The following is a 16847-nucleotide window of genomic DNA, read 5'->3' as shown; positions in this document are numbered from 1 at the left end:
TCTTGTGGTATAGAATTGATTAAAAAAAAAAAAAAAAAAACTGCATATTGCTAGCTATGAATAGCTTTTCAGAGAATGTGATAATTTGGTGCTTAGTAACTGCTATGTATAGCAACCACCTGTGAATTTAAAAAAAAATAAATAAATAATAAAAAAAAAACTTGCACTTAGATATAAAAATTAAGAGAAATCTGCTAATTGTGGGTGTTGAAAACAGTTAAATTGGGATTCAGAAAAAAACTGGAAGTGGATGAACAATTATTAGTGAAAGCAGTGCTAGAGAGAATTTAATTGCTCAAAGGAAATGGATGTTTGGTATCAATGAAAATTAATTAAAATTGGTATATCTAATGTGTATGATTGAAAAGCCAAGCTGCTCCTTCAGATACTTTTTAAAAAAATAAGGGGGGGGGGAATATATATATATATATATAATGATATATGATGAACAAACAAGATATAGGAGAATCAAAGATTTTAAAAATAAAAATTACCAGCATTTTACAATAAAGCATAAAGAATGTCTTCTAAACCCATAAACAGGATCAAATGACAGCTTTTAGTTCATCTTCCTTTAGGCGCCTCCGTAGCCAGGTGGGAAGGAGCAGCAATGCGTAGCACACGCTTCTTGATTAGACCGGGGTTCGAACCCGTCACCACCAAATACGGAGGATGCGGAAAGGTCAGGGAATGACCACCGCATATCCCGGAGCAATATGGCCTTAGTTGCTAATGCTCCTAAAAACCAAAACAAACAAACAAACAACAATTCATCTTCCAGCCACAAGAAGGCCAGAAAAAGGTTTGTAACTGAAAACTTATAAAAAAGATTAAATGGGAGTTCCAAATACATGCTGCTAAATATCCTTAATGAGTATTGGGTCACCATTCAGATTACTAAAAGTAATCAGTTTTAAATATAAATGGAGCTGCAAGCATTCCATCTGACACAGTGAAACTCTTGTTATGTTTAGATATGGGAAATAAGTTCTGGTAGCAAGTTAAAAAGTGCACATTTGAATTTTATGATGTGAAGCAGTTCCTGGTGGCTGATATGACTAACTTGCTAAGCAGGAACATTTGTACAGCAGTTTGAGGATTTAAATGGAAATGAAGAAAATCTCTGATGGCAAATAAAATTTGGTTTAATCTAAAGGTATTTCTTGGCTAAATGCCTAAGAGTATGAAGGAGTTTACTTATGCATGGGTAATGCATACACATCATTTCTACTACCAAGGTAGTTTTAATGCATTGTTTTAGTTGTACTTCATATTGCACTACCTCGAATAAGTAACGATTCACCTATGGAGAAGACATGTTACTTATTCTTGGTGGATACCATCACCCAGACAGCACCATTTCGAAGCTTATTGGCTTCTCATCAGGCATCTCTCATATTGTGGAGTTATACTTCATAACTGAGTTGTCACTATTGCAACAACAGGGTACATGGCCACCCACTGATGAGAAGCCGATAAACTTCGAAATGGTGTCGTCTGGCTGGTGGTATCTGCCTAGAATAAGTAACATTAGTCTTCTCCATAGGTGAAGCATTACTTATTCAAGGTAATGCAATATCATGGCAACCTGTGAAGGTATTCACAATACGAGATATAATTGAAATGATGCATCAAAACTACCTTGGTAGTAGAAATGATGTGTGTGTGTGCATTACTCATGCGTCAGTAAACTTCAAAATTTGGTTTGTTTTGGTAATTTGCTTCACAGGTCTACGGCATAAAACTAACATCAGGCATTGTAACAGTGATATTAATGTGATTGACTTGTTGATTTAGACCACTGAATTGGGAAAGGAGGTTGCCAATATAGAGTTTCATTAACTTTTTCATATCCTTTAGCTGTTAAGTAACCCGACTATTAATTAGGCTACTTACTACAAATTACAAACAAGCAGTGCTAATACATCCTTTCTGTATATATCTTAACAAAGCAAACTAGGCTTGCAACAAAATGCATCACAAATTTTGTAAAGAAGTTCACCACAAGTTAACTTGATTCTACGTTATTACAGTAAACAATGCTTCTCCAAAAAAAAGGGAAGTACAGTAAACTCTTTAAAATTTGGCATCCTCAGGGGTTGAGAGGTGTTGGATTTTAGAGAGGTATACCTAGTTTTTGACCTGTTTAAGAGGAGCCCATTTCAATGAATATTAGGCACAAAAAAACTGAACACTGTAAACATTTATAATAGCTGTCTTGTCCATTCATCTGTTTTTGCCAGCAGTAGGATTTAAGCTTCTTGAATAATGCAATGGTCTTAGTTCCCACAGCAGAAGAAACTTGCCTTTGCAGTGAGTTGTCCTAATATTGAACTACTTTCAACATATAGCTTTAGCTATATTACAGCTACTGGATTTTGTATTTTACATGGCAGTTTATATTGAACAACTTCTTTTTAACAGTTTTGTCTGTGTATTGTCACTAGAGAATGCTTACTATCTGATAAGGGGGACCAGTTAGTACTAAAAGAGGCTGTTGTAGATTTCTATCTTTTAAACAGATGGCTAGTTAACCTTTTGGAGAGGCCACCTGAAAGTGGGAAGACTCATTGTAAAGGCAAGTTTATTCTACTGTGAAAATTAAGACCATTGCATTATCTATGTAGTTTAAATCCTGCTGGCTGCCAAAAACAGACTAAAGTGCAAGATAGTCCTGTGAGCACCTTATAAAGAGAGAAATGTCACCTTTTTTTTTTTTTTTTTTGTATAGATTTTTTAAAACAAATGTGATCATTCATAAGAGTGCTGGATTGTTTTCTTAATATTACCAGATTGTAAAACATTGACTTTTTTTTTTGTAAAATGTGCTAGATTTTAAAGAATACTGGATTGTAAAGTTCTGGATTTTACAGAGTTTACTGTATATGGCTATTCATGAGGATAGACTGAAAAGTAATTCCTTTCAGTTCATAACCTCAGCATTAAGTAGCACAGCAATCTCCAACTAGGTTTTTCATATGGCTAATTGTTTCCAGTTGGTATGTGCTGCTGCTATTATTGTCTTTTGCATGTCCACTAGATGCTTAATGCATGTGCAGCATCTGAATATTGTTGTATTGTTTTTACTAGTGCATTAGGATACCCAAGGAGTATAATTTTTTCCCTTTGTCTGAGTTGCTATTTCCAGAAACTTTTTTTTTTTTTTTTTTACCCTTTCCTCCTAATGCAGTGGTTCCCAAACTACTGAGATTTACGGACCCCTTCAAAAATCAAAACAAGTTGGACCACTTCAAAAAATCAAAACATGTTTTGCGGACATATATATATATATATATATATATATATGTGTGTGTGTGTGTGTGTTATTTTTATACAAATACATAATAAAAACTTTATTTATCATCAATTTGCTATACATAGATCACATAATTTGAAATATGTATACTATTATAAATACTGATTGTATCAAAAATAAGCATCGTTCTATAACGAAATTCGTTGTGATGATTCTATCAGTATATTTTTAAGAAAATAAACACATATTGCTCTATACCTTCTGAACATTTCACAGACCTTGGAACTGGTTTGTGGAACCCAGTTTGGGAAATGCTGTTCTAATGGATAAGAAAAATTAAAAAAAATTTCTTCTTGAATTTGTTTTTCTTGTACAATTTAACCTGTACCTTTTTTTTTTTTTATGAGAACCCCAAACACGAGAGGTATTAAACCTATAGTACTTAGTACCGTGCTTGGGTTGGAGGTTGAGAAGACGAAAGAAGATATTTGTTGATATTGGACTTGAACTTCTGTAGATTGTAATTTTCAGGAAATACGTATGAAGGAAGGTTGTTCCAGAAAACGGCAGTTGAATGAATAAATGAGGAAGATGAAAAGTTGGTTCTGTGGGTTTGAAGTTGGACAGTAAATGGATGTTGGCTGGTGGCGGCACGTGTTCGGACTGTTTTGAAAGAGAGAGCGGGAATTATAGAAGCCAATTCAGAAGAACAGTGCCCATGGAAGTATCTGTAGAAGAGGCATGCAGCAGAAACAGTGCGTCTATGAGAAAGCGAGTGGAGAGACTCTGTTAGAGATAAATCATTAATTAACCTAACTGCCCTCTTCTGAATGGAATCAAGAAGCCTGAGAGAGGTTTTGGGGGCAACACCCCAGATGTGGGAACAATATTCCATGGCAGGGCGGATTTGCGATTTATACAGAGTGAGCAGCTGTTTTGGAGAAAAGTAACGCCGAGAGCGAAAGAGAAAACCAAGTTTTTTAGATGCAGAGGAAGCAATATTTGTAATGTGCTTGTGCCAAGAGAGATTAGAAGTCAGGGTAATCCCCAAAAGAGATATATCATTTTGCCTAGAAATCGGAGTGTCACTAAAGATAAGCATAGGAGCAGAAGAATCCTTTTTGCGAGATATAAGACAAGATTGAGTTTTAGAAGGGTTGAAATCAACTAAGTTGTCTTTGCCCCACTGGAGAATTACCTGAAGATCGGCATTTAAGGAATTGGCAGCAGATTTTCGAGAACTTGAAGCTGATTGAGCTGGACAAGGTTTCTCAAAATGGAAAGTTGAATGCAATGTGCTATCATCGGCAAAACTATGGATAGGATTTCCAGTCAATGGAAGAAGGTCATTGATATACAAGAGGAAAAGAGTGGGGGAAAGAACTGAACCTTGGGGGACACCGGCATTAGTGGAGAAGTTAGAAGACAGAGATCCATCTACCATCACCCTCAGTGAGCGATCAGAGAGAAAACTGGATAACCAATTACTAAAAACAGTTGGCAAACCATAAGATGGAAGCTTGTTTAGAAGACCTTTATGCCAAACACGATCAAAAGCCTTTGAGATGTCAAGAGCAACTACTTATGTTTCACCGAACCTTTCCATTGAATTAGTCCATAAATGGGTAACATAAGCCAGAATATCACAAGTGGATCCACACTGATGGAATCCATACTGGCGATCGTTGATCAGACGGAAGGTTTCTAGGTAGTTTAAGAGTTGGCAGTTAATTGATTTCTCCATCACTTTCGAAAGAGTAGAAGTAATTGCAATGGGACGATAATTGGATGGGAGGGATTTGTCACCCTTTTTAGGAACTGGCTGGATATGAGCAAATTTCCAAGCAGAAGGAAAAACACCTTTGGAATAAGAAAGTGAAAAAAGGCGGCAAAGAATAGGAGTAAGTTCAGGAGCACAGGTTTTGAGAACAAGTGGAGAAATACCATCAGGACCTGGAGCTTTCTTAGCATCAAGATTCATCAAAATCCTTCTGATATCCTTTTGACGGAAGACCACAGGAGGCATTGAATGGAGCGTGTTAGGAATGGTGGGAGGTGTTTTACCAAGATCATTAATACATGAGCTGGAAGAAAAATGGGATGCTAGCAGGTCAGCTTTATCCTTGGCTGAAGTGACAACAGAACCATCTGGTTTGGACAGAGGTGGGAGCAGAGATGGGCAAAAGTTGCGGCCAATAGCTTTGGCAAGAGACCAGAATGCTCGGCTACCATTAGGGCATGAAGCAAGTTTTCTACTCTTAGCCTGTTCAAACTCTAGTTTGGACTGATTAATAACTGCTTTACAATTGTTGCGAGCTTTGGTGTAAGCAGAAAATGAAACTGAAGAATTAGAAACAAGCCAATTACGATATGCAACGTTCTTCTCTTGGACAGCCTTAGCACATTTATTGGAAAACCAAGGTTTAGATAAAGGACGAGATTTTAAAGTGGAGTGTGGGTTAAAGGATTCCATTCCTGCAAGAATAATTTCACTGACATGATCTGAGCAAACGTTGACATCAGAAGTTTTGAAATAGTAATCAGACCAAGGAAAAGAAGAAATGAAGTCTCGCAGGTCATCCCATTTTGCATTCTTGTAATGCCAAACAATACGAGGTTGGGAATAGCCATGAGATAAAGGTTCCATTGGAGAAGAGACAATCACCAAGTTGTGATCTGAAGTGCCTAAAGGAGCTCTCACTTCAACCTTGTACTTAGAAGGGTTGTTTGTGAGAAAAGGATCAAGCATATTGGCTGTATGATTAGGATTGTCCGGTATTCTTGTAGGTAAATGAACAATCTGTGCTAGGTCATTAGTAATTGCAAAAGCCTCAGCATCCCGACCTGCTGGATCGGTGTGACTAGAAAACGGAAGCCAGCTGGAGTTGTGAACGTTAAAATCACCAAGGAAAATTACCTCACTGTTAGGAAAGTTGGACTGGAGAAAGTCAAGTTGCAACGAGAGGAAGTCAAAGAGCTCCAATTGATTAGTGGAGTTGGGAGAACGGTAGAGACAACAGATGAATTTGACACAATGAGGTAGAGAGATTTTAAGCCAGAGAAGATCAAAGAGAGGAGATTCCAAATTGCCAAGTCTCTGACAGGGAATATCAGAACGGACATATGCACAAGTACCACCTTTGAGGCGAAAGGAATCATACAGCAAATAATTTGGACATCTGAGATGAGCAATAGTTGAATCAACTGATAACTGAGATTCAGTCAGAAAAAGTACATGGGGTTTGGAAGACTGCAAGTGGAAATGGACATCGTTGAGATTAGAATTGAGACCACGTATATTTGTGAAATGAATTAGGAAGTCCTTGGGAGGTTTAGATCTTTTCGCAGATAAGCTTGCTCTATTATTTTGACAATTCATGGTGTATTCAATAGTAAGAAAAAGTGGGTGGGACATGCTGTATGAAGTAATGAAATTTTTGGATATGGCGTACATGTGGTAAGAATATACCCAGATCCTTGGCATAACGTGGCCTCGACAATGCTCCCTGCATACACACTACTCGGACTCCCTCCAGTCACTATCTGGCAGAGTAGAGGTAGCAAGATTATACACTAGCTGATCCGGAAGCCTCCTAGAGAGTTACCAATAGGTCCGGTCCGGTGTACTAACCAGGGGGCGGCCTGCGAAAACCGTTTTAGAGCTGTACCCTCGAAATGTAAGGAATATTGGATCTCGCCACGACATTCATCATAACCTCAAAAATCATCAATCATACTGCATGATGGAAGAGATAGGGAAGGGTTGGCCGGAACTTAGCTTTAGAGACTAAACATGGGTTCCACCACTTCAAGCCTCCAATAAGCAAAGTGGTGGTATTTCACCGATTGATGAGAGTCATCTACCACCTAGTACTGCCTGGTAACATAGAGGGGCGGCGTTCCTCCATGTGGTGTGGGCGGCACACCTCGACCCCTGCTTACGTTGGTTCACACCTGGGTGGTCACCCACCATGTACTTGTGCATGAAGGTTATACCCAGGATTACTAACAGTCCCACCATCGTGAAGGTGCAAGCAGAGGATTTGGCTGTCATAGATCGTCCGGACTTTGCCAAAATTGGGTCCACTTTGACCCGAATATCAGTTCAGTGTCACCCGAATATCAGTTCCATCAGCGTTTTAGACTCCCAGGTAGCAAGAACAGCTTGTCTGGCATATCTGAGAGAATGTCTGTGACAACCTCAAGGACCTGTAATACAACATTAAATTTTTAAAGACAATATTCATTTCTTTGTGTCCAGATGAAGTTTTTCGATCATTGTGTTGTTCTAGCAACTGTTGATATTCACTGAAGGAGTTTCATGTTAGATTTTATAATTGCTCTTAAATTTTGTCATTTAAGAGAGTACCATTACTGAAATACAGGACCTTTTGTTTTCATTAACTTTGATTTTTAAGATCCATCTGAATTTAGGCCTTGTTAAGTAGCATAACCGCTATTGTTGTTAGCTTATATTGTTGTTATTGATGTTAGCTTCCTTGCATCATTTACCACCACTAATACTAATCATCTTTTTTTTTACCATTGGTAAACTTGGACATCTAATTTATATCAACTTCATTAGCGTCATTATTGACTACCAATAATTATTAGTGACCTATGTGCTGAATCCTTTAGTGTCTCGTTCATGATAGAGAGAAATACTATGATTTGTGTGGAAAAGATGCTATTTTTACTAAGGTAATAATCCGGTAACTTATTGATTTATACTACAAAGGAAAACTGAAACTACAGGTTTTAACACGGCATCATTATCATATCAAAAACATTGATTTGATAATACTGCTTTCAATTAAGTTTTGTAATTTAACTGAGTATTCCTTTTTGGTAAACAATTAGTGCTAAACCACCTGCAATTTCCAGTTTGTTTGTTTTTTTGCTTTTTTTCCAACATGATGAGTAGCTGCTTCTCATCATTTGCTAATTTCTAATGGCTCATTACTCCAATTTATGAGAAAACTACCTCTTTACTACCTTTACTGCCTCTTACTAAATTTCAAATAAAGTAGAAATAAAAGTAAAAGCATGTGAGTTCCCTGCACTATATAGCCACTAATACTAAAATACATAAAAAATAATTTTTGCATTCATTTTGTTCATAATAACCTCAGGACAGGTTTATTAGGGTATTGGTTTTACTGCACATCAGCAGAAACATAGGCCTTGTGGTAGTGTATTTTTCCTGTACAGGTGTGTGTTCATGAGCCAGTTTGCATGCTGTGCAGGCTAAAAAACCCAGAGTAACTCATAAAGATTACCCCCCCACACCCCCCAGAGATTCTAACTACAGCCTCAGTTGAAGAGGCTTTTAAGAATTCCTCCAATACCTGATGGGATTTAAACCTAGTCCTCTCCAAATGAGTGACAAGTGGTGAAATCACTATGCTGTGATGGTTTAGATGTTTTTATTTAGCAATCCATACTGTCATTCTCTTATAGTTTCATTCTTGTTCAGAGCCTGCACTATATCCTTGACCCTCTGTGATGTCTGGCACTTAGAGATGCCAACAGATGTCACCACGTTCTTTTTTATGTTTTCATTTAGATTTACTATGGTTATAAAGGGTAATTGTTTATTTGATATTTAATAAGTGCCACATGAGGGATTGCATGTGTTGTTGGAATTAGTTGGAGCAAAAACAAATTTGTTTCAGATCTAGATACTGCTATAAAATGTACGCATCAGATTAAAGTAAAAGGTCATGAACATATTTAAAAAAGAAAAAAAAAATTAAATAAACACACACACTACATTGTGTTAACATAATTTAGGCACTTTAATTAATTAACAACTGTAGATTACAATACTCAAAATGTTTCAGACGACTGTATTTCATTTTTTGTGGATAAATAATAATAAAAAAAAAAAAACTTCCTTAGATATCTACATGATTTACAATCTTGCTGGACACAATGATGTTCCAAAACATTGTGGAACATTATAGTGTACAGTTATTAATTAAGTACATATATAAAAATACTGCCTTCTCTTTTTGAAAAATCTGTTTTTCTCCTGGTTTTTTTTTTTTTTTTTTTTTTTGGGTGGGTGGAAGAACTGCTTTTTTGCCTGCTTTGGTGCAAAATTTACTATTTTCCTCCTGTCTACAAATACCTAATCTCCAGTTTTTAAAGTCAGAAGTTGGCAGTTATGCATTCCCTTTGCTCTCATATTATTGAAGAAGCACAGAACATGTATTACATCTTCATTCCTTCAGTTTTTGGAATCCATCAAGTGCACACTTTAAAAGTGTGCAGCCAGCTTCTTGCCGTTTATATATTTTACTGTATTTTCTGTGAATCAATACCAATCTTTCATGACATGGCAATTTCTTTGATAGCAATGTGATGGTTTCCTCATGAGGTCTTTCCACGCCGCACTATAGCCTATGTTGCTGATGTGCCAATAAACTCCAAAAGAGTTCTTCAATAAACCAAACAAATGCTTTTTCTTCTTCTTCTTCAGTAGTAATGTGATGGTTTCCTCATGAGTTCTTCCACGGTGTATTATAGCTTACATTGCTGATGTGCCAGTAAACTCCAAAAGAGTTCTTCCACAGCTGCTGCTGAGACTTCTGGTGTTACAAGATAGTGTGTTTACTCCTCTGGTTGTGCTGTTCTTAAACTTAATCACTCACTTATAGATTTGCTGTTTATATATGCATGCTTCACCATACTGATCTATCATTGTGCAGTCAATTTCTGCAGATTTTATTCCTTTTGCATTGAAAATTTGGATTGATGATTGCATCTCTACTTTAGTGCACCATTGAAATGGTTCTGCCATCTTGGGAAGATTGACTGTTTTGGAATAATGACAGCAGATGTTGCCATGTGGGTGTTCAGTTTTGCCAGGAGACTTCAATGGTGCAAATACACTAGTCTGACACAAGATTATCATCAGTTTTTGCTTAATGTGCATTTTATTTGGGTTTTGTAGTTTCATTTGAATGACCTTTGTACTTGCTGTATACACTACATATTAGGTAGAAATTCTGCATATTTCCATATAACAGAAATATTTAATGAGTTGGATTTATCAAATTTATTTAAATATATTGACTAGCAGTCGTGTTTTTATTAGATCTACTGTTTTGTCTTCTTTGTAACATCTTTGGATATTTCTATGGGCATGATAGAATATTATTTTCTACATATTTCATATCTGTAATCCTTGTTTTTCTGTATTTAATGTCTTGTGTTGTTTATTATTTTAAATTTGTTCTAATATTAATTTAGATTAATATTAGAAAAGTAAATGTATCTACATGTTTGGTGACCTTTTGTGTCTTTGTATATTTTTATCCTGTATAACTTTGGATACTGGGATTCTTCAGTTCAGTGACAATCTATCCTGTTTTTAATCATAAGGCTGTTAGAAGCATTGTAGAATTACTTTGAGAGCTGGATGAAGCCCACAAGCCAGTGGTTAGCTGTTATATACTTTTATAGAGGAATGACATTTCACAGAACAAAACATTGGTTTTAAAAGTGTTTTCTTTTAGAAACTTGTTCATATTCAGAATTGACTTTTGTAGACTATTTCAGGTATTATTCAAAATAGTTTATTGCAGCCATATTTAAAAAGAGGTAATAAGTTTTCTAAACTGTTTTGATTTCAGATACACTTGTCAAGTATTTTGACTTAATTGGACGACTATTAGGATTGTTTAAAAAGAAATTTCAAACGAAAAGAAAAAAAAAAAAAAAAAAAGATTTAAAGAATCAGAAGAAAGTTTCTGTAAAACATCTGTACAAGGGAGAATCAATATCATAATTTGTTAAGGACCAAATAAATAGTTTTTTATGCTTTCCACACAAACATAATACTTTCCACTAACTGTTGTATGGTGTGGCATAAAATTGTTGGTATCATTCTTCCAGTAATGTTAAAGAAAGTTATGACCTGTAACCATAAGTTTATCAACAGATGGCATCATCCTTGAATTCTTTGGCATTGAAGGTTTCTGTACCCAGCTCTGCAGTTTACTTGATTTCCAAGTTTTCAATTTGAGCTAGTCTGAGCTTTTCAGCTGCTTCTATAATCTTTACTAAGAAGTCATTGCCATGTTGGTAACTGTTTTCTTCATCTCTAAAGAGATCTGAATGTGCATATTTTTGTTCTGGCATAAGCAGACAGAGCTTATATATAAAGTGGTCACGTACTATGGTATTCTGAAATTTTTATTTGTGATATCAGCAAGGCTCCTCAAAGTCATATCCTAATGCATTGTAGCAGTAGTATTGTTTTTGCTTTGATCAGTTGCTACAGATGTTTGAAGACCTGGTCCATTGGCCTTTGTTATTGACTGTGTCCATTTTTAAATTGTTTAAGTCATCATCTAGATATGTTAAAGAAGCACAAATTTTCTGCTTTCCTGTAATATTATGTAAGCATCTATCTGCCTTTTTTTCCCCCTCTTTCAAATGGTAGCAAAATTTTAGAGCAACATTGTTTTTCTTATATATCAGTTGTAATGATGTAGGCAAAAATGACAAAATTACTTTGCGCTACTGCTATGCCAAATGCACACACATGCTATATTCCAGTAAATTAGAAATATTTGAAAGATTTTTATTATTTTTTAAAAATTTATGGTCATTCTTTTGTGACTTTCTTCCACTTAGAAATTTCGGTACGTAAAATTGAGTCCAAATGAGGCACCTGTGATTGCTAACACAACCAACACAGGAGTTATTTACGTTCCTGATGTTTGGATGGGTAGCTCATTCTAACGAATGCACGCATGCGCACATGTGTGTACATATTTTATTTATTCGAAGTGATCTCTCATTTTGTGAGGCTGTAATTAGTTAGTTTTTTTACTTCCAGTAAAAAAGTAATAGTCATCACAACTTTCTGGTGAGAAGTGGTGAAGTTCTGTTTGTTATAATTTATCAGTGTCTAGGCATGGAGTTTTTTCTTTTGTGGAATATTGATGACCTTGTGTTTACAATGGTGCGTGGGTGAAATTTAATTCAGCAAAGTAAAACTTGAGAAACTTTCATATCTAGGTAATGGTAAGCTATTACAAATGCCAGATGTGTGTCTTTTTTCAGTCGACCTTATCAAAAATTGGAAATGTGCATGTCTCTCAAGATCAGCATTTCTATGTGTCTCCCTTTCTCCCCAGCATTCTGAGAAGCCTTTTATGTTCACAGTCTGATCAAAACAGAAGTATTCTAAACAAAATTTATAGTTTAAAATATAAGGGTATTTCAAAAGTATGTACTGAAAATTCTGGGGCATAGGCTAAGGTCCAAAGTAAGGGAAAAAAAGTTATGTAACTTATTTATTTATTATTATTATTATTTTATAAAAATAAATAAGAATAACCAGACAAATATCCACTAAAGTGTTTATTCATACTAGGTATTTGTTGATTTTTTTATTATTTTTATTATTATTATTTTTTACTATTCAGAACTCCATAGCCATTTTTAAATGGCCATATCTCCATAACCAGGCTTAATGTCTAAGTTTGCAGATGATATGAAGGTTGGCAGGGTTGTTAATGACAGTATGCTGCTGCAACAGGATTTAGAAAAGTCAAGCAGATGGGCTGAGAGGTGGCAACTGAAGTTTAACATTGACAAATGCCAAGTACTGCATATGGGAAGCAGTAATCCCAGAGTAATGTATCAACTGTGTGGTACTACACTGACAGTGGTAGAGAATGAAAAGGACCTGACCTGGGGTTAATTGTGCAGTCAGATATGAAGTTTTCTGATCTGCAAGACGGTCTGCAAGAGTAACTCATGGTGTCTTGTTAATGATATACAGGGATTTTTCTAGCAGAGATAAGGAGGTGATTATCCCCTTTTATAAGGCAGTGGTCAGGCCACACCTTGAGTACTGTTTACAGGTCTGGAGGCCTCATTTTAAGAAGGATGTAAAGCTGCTGGAATGAGTACAGAGAAGGGCAACAAGATTAGTGAATGGAACAAAGGGTTGCTCTTATGAAGAAAGGTTTAAGTTTTGCAAATTACAGTGTCTGGAGACTAGGCACCGGCGAGGTGATCTGATAGAGGTGTATAAAGCCTTGAATGGTTTGAGTATGCTCAGTACCGATGAGATTCTTCCTCTTGCTCAGAATAATTGCCCGAGAGGGCATAAATTCAAATTGAGGAAAGACAGTTGTAGGATAGATGGTGTTGAGTGTGTGTGTTGTTTGGTTTTTAGGAGCATTAGCAACTAAGGCCATATTGCTCCGGGATATGTGGTGGTCATTCCCTGACCTTTCAGCATCCTCCATATTTGGTGGTGACGGGCTCGAACCCTGGTCTAATCAAGAAGCGTGTGCTAGGCACTGCTGCTCCTTCCCACCTGGCTACGGAGTCGCCAGATGGTGTTGAAGTTTGCCTTTAGCCAGTGGGCAGTTGATTGCTGGAACAAACTTCCACCTGTCGTTGTAGAAGTTGTAGCTTAAATAGATTCAAGGCAGAACTAGACAAAAATTTGGAGCGAGTGGATGGGTGAAATGAGAAGGGTTTTTTTTTTTTTTTTGGCTGATGCTGTATAAGCTTGCCTTCTTACATCACATGCCTTTACTAATACTAACCATTCAGAATTAGATGCAAATTCTTTATGATTGTTTTGCCTTTTGGAACCTAGAATGATCCTAGAATTTTTTGCACATACTTTTGAAACACCTGTGCATACATTTCTCTACATATAAAATGATTATTACAGTTATTATTCACTTCACTTGAATAATAATTTTTAGTTGCACTTATTATATTTGAAATATAGCAAATTTACAATATTTGTAAAATGGGGGCTCCTAAGTTATTCTGATGGATGGAGATATTTTTATTTTGAGCTGCCATCATGAAATTAGTTAGCCACCACTCAGATAATAAGAATAACCTATTTAAAAGGTTTCTGTTTATGGTCTGAATCCCAGCATACATGAAGGGTGAATCTGGGTATTTTGACAGCTATCTTTATTTTTATTTTAATCTTAAAACATGATGATTAGCACTCAAAATACAAGTTCTGTGCAGTGAGGACTCGACTTGTGTATGTTTACAATATGTTAAGTGAGGGAGGGAGTGGTAGTGTTTCCTGATTGACTATTTCTATTTCATTCTACCACCTTTACATAAAATAGTAATAGTAGTAATGGAGGCATGTGATGCAAGAAAGCAAGCATATGAGCTTATGTAGCATCAACCCAAAAAAAAAAAAAAACAGTTTCACACATCCATTCCCTCTAAAAGTTTGTCCAGTTCCTCTTGAATTTATTTAAGCTATCAACTTCCACGACAGATGGAAATTTGTTACAGCAATTAACCACCCACTAGCTAAAGGCAAATTTCCACACATCTATTTTACAACTGTCTTTCCTCAATTTGAATTTATGCCCCCTTGGGTTCATAATCTGAGCAAGCAGAAGAATCATATCAGAATTCAGCATGCTCAACCCATTCAAGGCCTTATACACCTCAGTCAGATCACCTTTTAGGTGCCTAGTCTCCTGCTGCTGCAATTTGCAGAATTTAAGCCTTTCTTTTTTTTTTTTTTTTTTTTTTTTTTTTTTTTTTGCTAAGAGGACCTCTTCATTCCCCTCACCAATCTTGTTGCCCTTCTCTGTACACGCCTGAGCAACTACATATCCTTACTAAAATATGGCCTCCAGACCTGTATGCAGTACTCAAGGCATGTCCTGATCATTATCTTCCACAAAGAATAATCATTTCCTTCTCCCTACTACCAAAATTCCTGTATATCATTGACAATACCCCACGACCTGTTCTGGCAGTCTGTCTGCATTGCTCAAAAAACTTCATATCTGACTGCACAATTACTCCCAGATCTTTTTCATTTTCTACCACCCTAAGTGTAGTACTACACAGTTGGTATGTTTCTCTGGGGTTACTTCTACCCATATGCAGTACTTTGCATTTGTCAATGTTAAACTTCAGTTGCCACTTCTCAGCCCATCTGCCCAAATTTTCCAGATCCTGTTGCAGCAGCACACTAGTGTTACTGTCATTAATAACCGTGACAACTTTTGTATCATCTGCAAACTTCGACATTAAGCCTGATATACCTTCATCAATATCATTGATAAATATATAAAACAACAGTGGGCCCAACACCAAATTTTGGGGGACTCCACTAATAACATTAGTCCTCATGTCACCCCTAGATTCCCTTTTGTGAATTGGGGATACATTTTTTTTTTTTTTTTTTTTTTTTATGAAAACCCCAAACACGAAAGGTATCAAAACCTATAGTGCTTAGTACCGTGCGTGGGTTGGAGGAGAAGTATGGGGGTGGGGGATGCCAGAAACTTTGCTCTAGAGACTAAACATGGGTTTCACCACTTCAAGCCTCCAATAAGCAAAGTGGTGGTATTTCACCGGTTGATGAAAGTCATCTACCACTCTTAGATTTGCACATCTCCAGTCCATAGGGACTTTCCCTGATTCCAAGGATGCTCTCATAATTATGGCTAAGTTTTTGCTTACTTCCTTTGCTACCTTCTTTAATATAAGTGGATAGATCCCATCCATCCCAGGTGCCTTTCTTATGTTTAACTTCAACAATTTCTCCTCCACTTTGCTCCCAGTTATTACAAAATCATTAAGCACCCTGTTACACTTTTATAAACTTCTGGCATTTTCCTTCCTTAATAACTCTTCATGATCCTGTGAATGTAGATGCAAAATGCTCATTCAGATTATCAGCTATCTGAGCAGGATCATCAACAATCCATCCATCAGTATCAAGTGGATCAATCTGATTCATCCCCTTCCTTTTAGAGTTTATATAAGTAAAGAAGTTGTTGCTGTTTTTCTTTGTATCCTTTGCCAAATATTTTTCATAATTTACCTTCACTTACCTAACCTCCTTTGTGACTTGTTTACAGACTAGCTTGTATCTACCATAGGCTTTTGTGTCAGCTGACAAGTTATGTGCATCCCACATTTTTATTCTCTGCCACGAGTCTCTGTAGTTTCTGACATCCATTTAGGCCTAAACCTTGAATAGTATTTCTTAATCAGTATGAAAAGCCTAGTACCTTCCAAGATTAATTCCTTGAATGCTTTCCAGTGGTGTAGCTATCATGTAGTCAGGCAAGGCAATTGCCTCTGGGCCCGGACCCTTTTAGGGGCCCACTGTCTTTGGCTGTCTCCTGTTTTTGCAATTTTCGTTAATTAAATAGGGGCCCGAAATTGTTCTTTGCCCCCAGGCCCGAAAAAGGGTAGCTATGCTACTGATGCTTCCCATTTAGAATTTTCTTTTGGTAACATCATCAGTTGGTCCCACTGTACAGAATTTAAAAACTGTCTGAGACCATTGTAGTCACCTCTGTGATATGAATGGCCATAATATAATATGAATAACCACCATTCATATTATAAGCTCTATCCATTTAGAACATCTTGTATTTACAGTAAGCTACAAACAACAGTCTTTACATTAAAGAAAAACAAATTCTGCTTATACTACAGCACAACTATCATAAAATCAGAAGGCTACAACTAGTTTTTTTGAAAGAATTTATTATTAACTGTATTTTGCAATCATGTGGACTTGAAGCATGATTCACACTCTTTAATT

The 16847-nt window shown here is 36.4% G+C and overlaps 1 protein-coding gene across 4 annotated transcripts in view; it reads left to right on the top strand.

Moving 5' to 3' along the window:
• LOC150091606 (uncharacterized) overlaps window positions 1-16847 on the top strand; it is a 306538-nt gene that overhangs the window by 211294 nt on the left and 78397 nt on the right. The window lies entirely within an intron of this gene.

Source organism: Mastigoproctus giganteus, chromosome 1, assembly GCF_048544385.1.
Source record: "Mastigoproctus giganteus isolate SK-2022 chromosome 1, ASM4854438v1, whole genome shotgun sequence".
Lineage (NCBI taxonomy): Eukaryota > Metazoa > Arthropoda > Arachnida > Uropygi > Thelyphonidae > Mastigoproctus > Mastigoproctus giganteus.
The sequence above is the reverse complement of the archived record's forward strand: the minus strand, read 5'-3'. Positions and strand labels throughout refer to the sequence as shown.